Below are 10577 nucleotides of genomic sequence, written 5' to 3' on the forward strand. Positions count from 1 at the left end.
ATAAGGTTAATACCGAAATGCCCTATGTACAAGCAGTCAAATTTCGCAAAATACCACGTTATTTCACAGCCAGGAATACATTTCAACTTGATTATTGGTAGTCCGGTTTGGCGATTTCAGTAGTTCTGCTGTGTCATTTTATTATGACAGAAAGGTCACAGACTGTTAACCTTGTTTCGACTGATACATCTTGGTCGACAGGGGTACCATCACATTTTAGTTATAACATATAAATTGAATCAAGATGTGGACAGGAGATCGCCATCTTTGTTCCCTAACATTCTGTTTCCGCTCTCGAAGAAAATAGTTTTCCTCGCTGACTGACTCTTGGCCGAAGAAAAAACCCCACGAACAAACGAATGAAGTTGGTGTTATTTACCAAGCGCTTCTCGAAAAAGACTTAGTTCTTAGGCATTTTACTTTTGAGAATTTGCAGTTACATGTGATTTTAGATCATACTTCTGTGCTTAACCGTGTTGGCTTTAACTAGATGTCATTCCCACCGTGTTGGCCTACCGTGTTGGCTTTAACTAGATGTCATTCCCACCGTGTTGGCTTTAACTAGATGTCATTCCCACCGTGTTGGCTTTAACTAGATGTCATTCCCACCGTGTTGACTTTAACTAGATGTCACTCACACCATGTTTGGTTTTAACTGGATGTCATTTTCACAGTTTTTGGCTTTAACTAGATGCTGTTCTCACATTGTTTAGATTTAAATATATGTTATTTACAGTGTTTGACTTTAAGTAGCTGTTAGTCCCATAGTGTTTGGCTTTAGCTAGATGTTATTTACAGTGTTATTATTCTTCATATCTAGGTTTGTTTTGTTATCATTTGCTTATTTTAATTGCTGCACTTATTTTATTTTAATTATTTATTTATAATCTAATTAAAAAAAAGCCAATAGTAACTGGTTTGGTAATCGTGTTTTACCGTAATTTCTAAACAAGAGTAGAAATTTGTTTTAGTGGATATCTGGTTTTGGCGGATAATGGCTTAGCACGGACATATATTCTTCGAACAATTTCCATTATTATTATTAATAATATTCTTACTTTGAAATTTTGCTTAATAGAAATTTACCCAGGATATTTAGTAACGATGTTTTTTTCTAATATTTTTTATTTTAGCTAGAATACCTTTAACGTTTGTATCGTACCACTCCCACCCCAAATATTACGCACACGCATACTGAGGCGGAAAAGTGTATGGCTGTTTTTTCATATATATATATATATATATATATATATATATATATATATATATATATATATATATATATATGTCAACAACACAGCTAAAACATGAGATACAAAATACGGTGAATGTGGAACAATTAGGAGCGCTGCAATTAAATGATGTTTGTTAACAGAATAGCGACATATGCACAAGCCAGAAGGATAAGTGAGATTGAATAGTTTTAGTGATAGGTTTCACTAGCTTGTGAAAGTTATGACACAATCAACACTGATGACCTTTCAGAGATGAGGAACAAGATCTTTGGAACCGCGCCATCTATACCAGCCAATGATAACGATGTTTGTGAATATTCATGAATTAGTTTAAACATAATTTATTGGAATCTGCACACGTTCTAACAATTCAAATTAGCTCTCTCCCTACATACAACATATTTCAACATGACACAATAGACTAATAACGAAAAATTATTGGAGAGGGAGAGAGAGTGAGATAAATATATGGTATTGAGAGTAATTTAATAATAAATAGAATATGAGGAAATGAATGATGGTTTCAATCTCACGTCAAGAACAAAAATGTATGTCCACAAGTTAATACGGTAAAGACCAGCTTCAAGTGAGCTTACGTTATGTTTATGTCGAACTCCTGTTTGGATACTATTTTGTGTCCGATAACTAAAACTAGGCACTTTGCTAAGCAAGTTGTTTGGACATAAACACTTTTTCAAAGCACTGTAAGACATGCTACAGGGGTGTCTCTTGTTCAAGATTGTCCCTATTTAGCCTAAAATTGCAAGTGACTATATTAATTGAACGTCGAAGATTATAATTCTTTTATTCGAACACGTGAGAAGGGAGTAAATCAATTAGACAGTCCGGAGTTTGGCTTTGCATGAAGATGTCAGAAAGTCGAATTCCTCCATTCTTGGCATCATTAATAGTGGTAATACTCAATACGAATGCCTATCTCTCAGGATGAACCGTGCTGATTTTATTTTCCAGATGTAAAATGATAAAATAGGGCATGGAACATATTTTATATAAGACTCGATAATGTTACATAGTCCACACGCTCTCATACTGTTCACCATATAAAGTGAACTTTCAACCGACTCAGTAGCACAGCAAAGTTATTATCTTTCTGAATTAGATCAAATTAGAAACTTATTCAATTGGTAATTTTCTTAGACATACGAAATCTCTTGAGCTCTGGTATGGGGAAATCGGCATTGAGCAACACTGATACCATGAACAAATTAATAGCTGTCCTTTCATGAAGAGGTTATAGTTCCTTGGAGAGTTTTAACGAAATCATCTTGTAAAATGTGGTGCATCATTTCATTCCACGTCGGATCCTTTCTGTATCAGGTCATTAGAAAATGAATCAAATTTTCACTTATTGCTTTTTCTCTTCATTAAATATAAGCAAATGCGCAAGCAGGTGTGAAAACTAATTAGATCAGACCTTAAAATAATTTAACACAAAAGGAACTGCAATAGAGCTAATGACGACAGGAGACTGCTCTGTAATACATAGAGCTCGCAGTTGTTTCTTTCCTCTCATGGTTCCCTATGTGACAGTAACAACACTCTCTTCTTTGCATTCGCTGTTAAACGTTGTTGGGCCACACACCGGCTCCCCATAATCAACTCTAAAATCTAACGAAGACGTAAATGCAATTACTCTAGTTTTATTACAATGCTTTGTGCGGTAGTACTCATTCTATACCAAAGAAAGTCTTTAGGATCTGAGGCTGAGACTTACAGTTTATTAGTTTAATTTAGAGAGATTAATATCGAACTATATTCCATCAACAACAACAACAATACGAAATACTAATAATAATTGTTATTATTATTATTATTATTTTTAACGTAGTACTTCTTCTATATCAGAGAAAGCCTTTAGGATCTAAGGCTGTGATTATCAGTTTATTAGTTTAATTTAGAGAGATCAATAGCTAACTATATTCCATCAATACTAATAATAATAATAATAATAATTATTATTATTATTATTATTATTACAAATATGACAGTAAAAGTAATGCAATCATCATCACACAAAACAATCTGGTAACGTTACGCATAATAATGTCATTTTCATACGTCTAAAACAAGTCAAAATAAACAAATTTGAACTAAATCACGTAATACAAATAATAAACATTTGTTTCAACCGACACAGTAAAATCCGTATGTTAGTATCTGTCAATTAATATCAGTAAACGATAATCATTGGGAGATTAAACAAAGTAAAGTTTATTTTTCAAATCTGAGTTTGGACATCTGGAAGATTTTGCAAACCAAAGTGCATTCATTAGTAACCACCGAAGTCTTCCAATATTACCGCGATTGAAATGAGACCATTTTTAGCTGAAAGTTTCAAAGAAGTGCAGGACGGCGGGCAGAGTAGGACAAATACTTGTAATTCATAGGGGCCTACTGAAGATTTTTTCCTATCGTCCACAAATTCTTTCCGTGGACATGAAGCAGTGTTCATATTTTGTTTGTTAAGTGTGGTGTTACAAAGAGTGGCAATAGGGTAACACTTTACTGCAAGAAGATCAAGTAGAATCCATTTTGTTTGTCGAAAGAGTAGTAATTGATTCTAATCAATCACATTTCGGCCAATTTTATGAACAGTTAGGAGAAAAGAAGGAATCTTTGTTTTACACGTAAAGGACATTAGAGAAATGCAAGTGTTCTGTACGTTATTCAGAATGTATTCAAAAACGCGAAGTACATTGATCTATCTGAATATGTCTCAATGCTCATTACATCGTGTTGTTTAATTGACCATGAGAAGAATCTCAAGTTCACGTTTTTGGCTAAACAGGGGCGCCTTGGCTATATTATGCAGGTAATGATGCCACTTCATTACCACATGCCTATTTACTCATCGGTGTCACACCAGTCATTCCTCGTTATTTTATGTTGAATATTGAGTCCTTTCCCAATAGTTATCAATATAGAGGACCAGATATTTACACAGTGCCTCCCTCGTCTGTCTTAACATTTCTACACCAATCACTTATTTTCTCTTTGACAGTATTAATGACTTAATTTTGATTTCAGCGTCTTTCTAAATTGATTCGTGTACAATATGCTCAAATGGGCAGTGGTGTTCACATTTGTAAGGAGTCTCGAAGTTGTGTGACAGTTAACTTTAACAGGACGTCAATTACTACAATTTATCAATCACATTCCTCTTCAAAGAAAACGACTCTTAGAAAGACATAAGGTAGCTTTGACACAATTCAATTAGCTAAGAATCGATAGTGAAGCCAAAACAATAAGACAATGTCTGTCCTCAAATGTGTGTTTGTTCTTCTCTCCATGCTGTTTATGGACTATAGAAGACTATGTTTGGCTTTGCGTAAGCATTCATTATCTATTCTCTCTTTATCATTTCATACAGTGTGTATATTTCTATTGTCATTACTTTTAGTTTACGGTTATGATTAAAAGGATGGCAGAGGATAGTAATTTTGTTTCAAAGTAAAGCCAATACCTGTCTTTAAATATGTGTTTGTTCTTCTCTCGATGCTGCTGAACATCTTTATAAGGTTATGTTTGTGTATGCCTGTAAAAACTCCTAAATTTGTCTTTTCTTTCACTCCATATATAATAGCGTATACATAGGTTTGTCTATGTACGAGCACTCTTACATCTTTCTCTCCGATTGATGGGCCCGAGTGTCCGATTGGCATACAGCGCTCACTTTTCCAGATCAGGAACAGTTCAACATACAAGTTCCATAACAAATCGAGAAAACACACTGCCTGTATAATTGTTAGATCTGAACATTACATACATGTCCAGATTCTGAAAGAGAGCCTTTTACAACTAAATACGGCACGTTAACCTGCACGGCATGTCATTTGACCTTTCAGTTCGTATATTTATAAAAAATTGTGATGGTAATAAGAAATCTTATTAAAAACATAAAAAACAACAGCTACTTTAGGATGTGTAATTTCGCGATGGTTCTTATTTCTAAGAAAAATGTCTTTTTCTTTCTTTTCGGAAATAATTTCATTTAATCTCGCTCAGACAATTTTCAACTTTCGGTTTCATGGCACATAAATTTGTGACGAGCAAATATGTCTGATTATGATTGAAAAAACACATTGTTTTAGGCTTTAGGGACCCCAGAATTGTCGAGCTGGAATTTGGTGCAATCGGTTGCCAGTTAATGGATGATATCATATTTACAATCGGCAACACAAACATTTTGTCTTCTCCGTCTACTGCAACACTAAGTGGATACTTCCGGTAACCTGAACTGTAGACAAAGCATTGTTTACCAGATGTCATATCAAAACGGTACGCTATGGCCGTCAGTAATGGATATATAGACACGCGCGTTGGACATATTGAGGGAAACATAAACAGGTGTGGTGCCTTAACAATCGAATGTTTGATCAAGGTTTTCTTTTCTATTTCTGTTGACGAAGCTCCATTAACATTCGCGAATTATATGACGCCTCATTACAAGGCTCAGACAAAACTGTCTCCTCAATGCTGACAGCATCCACGCCATAACATGGGTATCTTGTCCTTGCCGCCCCTGTGCCTCGGAGGGAAGATCCCTCGTGGAGAAAAGCTGTCCATTGTTGTCTACCAGCAACATGTTTTTACTACCTTCAAGCAAAGAGAAGCTTGTGTAAAGTTTGACTTACACTGGTAGTTCAGGTCTTGTTTACTGATTAGCCACTCATCATAATTTCAAATTCACTCAAGCTTGACCATCTTCTGAATATCACTTAGCATATTATTGCGTTTCTTTTAGCTTTCTGCGACTTCTGCTGAAATAGTTTTTACTGTGTCTTTAGACCGTTCCGATTGCCTTGCGGATGTGGGAGGTCGCTGGTTTAAAGCATGGCCGAGGCATACCAAAGACTTATAAAAATGGTACTAACAGCTGTTCGATAGGCGTTCACCATTAAGAGGTTAGTGCCAGGACTGGTTGGCCTGGTGTCAGGATAATGTGACTGGGTGGGACATCATGCTACATGTCTGCGGCATGATGTCCTAGTGCTAGACATCACTATAAGCTGCAACATTGCATACATCATGGCAACTGAAGAATTACTAAAGCTACATTAAAATTCAAATGACACATACACGCACACACATACACACTGGTGTCTTTACAAGGTTAATGTTTTCTTCGTTGAGATCCAGGAGTTTCTTTAGATGGTCCTCTAAATTTTGCATTTGGTTCAGAATTGTCCATGGGATCGTTTTGAATTGTTTACTAGGGAATTATGTTGTAACTCGAAGACACAAATTTTCGTATTTTTTATGTTAATGGAGTTCATGAACCGCAACAGGAATTCTCATGAAATCAGCAGCAAACCTATACTTTTTATCATCGTGCCTCAGGCACTCTAAGCTCCCATTAAACATTAAGCAGGGTCCTGGATTATTCTTTCATGCTTCTAGTGTTAAAATCGGATGATCTTTGCTTATTTTCAGTTTTGATGGTAGCAAGCACAGTTATCACACATGCAATCACATACCCTATATAATCTAGTTACATATTCTGACATTTGCAGATGGAAATACGTCACATACACGCTTAATTTTCGATTTCCCCACGAGTGGAAAAGGACTGTGTGGAATATTCTAGACTATTCTCCTGTAAATTTATCTTTTATTGCTGGATTGGTTGTTACCTTACGTAATGAACGTATAACGTTCTGAAATATTCCTTTGTAGTACTGGTCTTCTTTGTTATGCTGTCTTGAATGCTGAATTCGCTAAAAGAATGGAAACATGGCAGTTGAAGTGAGGTAAATACTATGTTTGCAGCCGCCATTTCAACAACAAAAGCAGCAACAATAATGGAAAATTATCTGAATTTAACAACTGTTAAGAATATGAAAATTATCAAATTAAAATCTTAAATTCACATAATGACTGATTCGGAATCAGTTTCATCATGGGAAAGGCGTAATTCTGTTATATTGTCTTGTTAAATCTATTTCTTTCAGATGCACTTGCCCCCCTCCCCCAGTTCAAAAGAGTCTAGTCAGGTCAAGTCTATTTCTTAGTTGCACTGGGAATGAAAACATGAATAGTTACATTAAGAAATGTATTATTAAAGTGAATCTGTAAAGTCTGTCTTCCACAGTTTGAATGATATTGTATCCGTGATTAAGCATAATATGTCAGGGTAGTTTGTTGTTTAAAAGGGAATTGATAAGAGCTTACAGACAAATGCTTATGAATTCAGGAGAATATCGATTAGTAGGTATTTCATGGACAAACTGGGTTTTGTTGCAATTCTTTCAATGGGTCTAAGGTCATAATTTTCAAGAATGATAAAAAAATGGTCTGTATACTTCTTCTCTTTGTAGCAGCTGTTGTAAATTCTTTGGATAGTTTCGCGGGTGCCGGGGAAAATAAAGTCTTCCAATCCTATCACTCTATCGGGGAGATAATTAATAACGGTGGTATCGAGAAAGATCTGTAAAACGATTGTCTCCCTTGAAAAAAGAATTGTACGTTTATAGGGTTATGTTTTGACACAATCAACCTAACCCTGGAGAATTTATAAAAGAGATAAGATAATTACATTATGGTCTTCTTGTAAATAAACGCAGAAACAAATTGTAAGTCCTTTTAGGGAAATTTAGCTTTGCGGCACTTTGTGTGAGGTCTGGTAAAGTTTTCGCATCAAGAATTTTAAGATCGTTTCGTGAAATGGAGACTTTCAAGGGCATAAAATATTTACAGAGATTAGAGAATATTTGATATGTTGCAAAAGGTTCTGTAATTGAATTTCTACGATGCTTTTGGAGCAGGGTTTTCACCTTTACTAATTTCTTTATATGTATTATTTCCGGTTGTGATGGTACATTTCAAATGAAATTTTGTTAATTAAATGTTCACACCATAATTTTGTTTACGTACGTATTCATATTCTAGAGTTGCTATCCACTTTGGCTTGTGACTTAAATACAAATTCAATAAGAACTCTACACTTGCCCTCGACAGCTTTTGTGACACAATAAACACCTTCCCATACTATTTGTTCTGCAAACTCAACAGCTGTATATGTCGTGACTTTTGTCCTCAATCTTACAAGTTTCATAAAACTGTTCCAAAAGAATGCCATAAATGGTGTGTGTGTGTGTGGGGGGGGAATTACACATTTGGTAGAAAACCGAATGAAAAGAATAATATAAGTCTGATGCATTATGTATTGAAATAAATGCAGTTGATTTCAGAACTTTTATTAACTTTGTTTGTTCTTCATTGGATGTCATATGGAAATGATTTTTGCAGAATCATTTCATTGATGTACACCAAATGTTGAATGTGATAGCACGGAGGCAGGGTGTTAAATATGGATAGAAGTTAAAATGATAGATGTCTATTGTACACGAATTTGTGTATCCTAGTAACTCGTGAAGTTTGTTAAGTTCTGAGCTCTGTAGAAGACGAATAGGTCCTGTCTTTGCTGCCCATTCACCAATACCACCTGTCGGCATTTCAGTCGGGATGTGAAGCACTTCTTTATTCTTATCCAGACTTGCAGCGGTCCCTTGTTGTGTGACACGCAAAGGTAATGCTTTAATAGGATCAAGTATCCATCATTCCCTTGCAACATCTTTGAGTTTACCAATATGCGTTGAGTAGAGCACATAAAAGGAAGTGAACGGTTGAATTGACAAGCCGGCATTTTCGATATTCTTTTTATGATAATAAGAGATATTGATAAGTTTAAGTGGTTTTCTACTAGATGCCACTAGATAGTTCGACATACATACTAAATAGCTGTGTCGACGTTCATTAAACATACTTGTGTCGATTCTTGGAAGCTTCAGATCCTCAAGAGCACTTCTGAGGTCAGATATCACCTCAGAGGAGTACAAATCAACAATTGTGAACCCTTCATTATTAGGACTCAAAAGAAAAATGTCTTTATTATTTTGATTTACAGACGGAAAGATCCATTGTTCTAGAGTTTTCATGTTTTCCTTTAAAATACCATAAAGTCAGTACTCGGCAATCCAAAGTCTAAATATTCTACAGAACTTCCATACAGAAATTCCAAGATCCTGAAAATCCATAACTCGATCGGAACACTGTTGGATAACTTGCTGCAAAGTAGATCTTTTCCGGCTTTATATAGGCGAGGTTTTACTGTTGGAGGCAATATCTGTTCAAGCTTTTAAACACAGAGCTCACATAAAACTCCACTATCTTTGAACGATTTAGACTGGCATGCAGTAACTAATTCACGATGCAAGAAATATTCAGAGTAGCAGTTAAACAGACCCAAAAGTCTGAGATAATAATGGGTGATTTTGATAAAAATAATATTAAAACTTCATCATTCGTGAGAAGAAGTGGTAGCTGGCATACTCTCTAGATATTGTACTACCTACCATTCGTACATTGTCAGCAGTGCCTAGTTTTGTGCTAGAGACTGGTACATTTATTTGGATACTGCATTTGTCATGTTCTGATGAGCGGTGGGACTTCAGAAATTACACGACAGCAGTAAGGTTGACATTTTCAATTTGACTTCTTGAGTCCTGTATTGATTTCTTAATTGCTAAAGGAGAATCAACTAGTTTCATTCTCACTACTTTTAGAATACCTGCTAGTTGAGGACTCAATTCACGAAAAATATTGTGGAGATAAGTTTTATGATTTTGGCAAGGTTACCCAGTGTAATAATGACTCTTTAACGCAGCCAATTGATTGATTGTTACCCAATGATTCTTGCACAACTGCGAAAGCTGCACCTCGTCCTCTATCATCAAATGATACAAGAATTGCACAATGGCTTTCCAATCATCATCTGTGGCCAGGATCAGCAGACGAAACTGTGAGTGAAAGGCTTCTAATAATATATGAATGATTATATAGGAGCTATTATGTTTCTCTCCAAATATGTGCTGCTTCAAATACAGCAAAGCTGAAATGTAAGCAGGTAATACAATAGCCTGAAAAAGAGTATGGTTGCAATTAGGACGATAGCCCTTATATTTATTCCACTGTGTTCTCGTCTTGCTTCATGGTCTAACACTATATGTCAATTTATGAATCCAGTTATCAATTGCGAAAGAAGAAAGCAGAAAGCTCTGCCAGTTTTGGCTCTTCTATACTGCCTAATAAGGATCATTCTTTTTCTCAGATTCTTGGCACAATGCTTCTTTGTTTGGAATAACAACTGCCACGCCGCATAAAGGAAGCTGACCTAAATTCGTCTCTTTCAATGCATCCTTCACGCTGTTCGGAAGTTCAAATCCATCCTTGAATCATATTCTTTGCACTACATAAAAGGATTTAGATATCACTTTTCCATCTGAAACAACCGCTGTATAACCAGTCTCTTTTAATGACATA

Source organism: Sinohyriopsis cumingii, chromosome 14 (genome assembly GCF_028554795.1).
Source record: "Sinohyriopsis cumingii isolate HCF-2022 chromosome 14, ASM2855479v2, whole genome shotgun sequence".
NCBI classification, from domain to species: Eukaryota; Metazoa; Mollusca; class Bivalvia; order Unionida; family Unionidae; genus Sinohyriopsis; species Sinohyriopsis cumingii.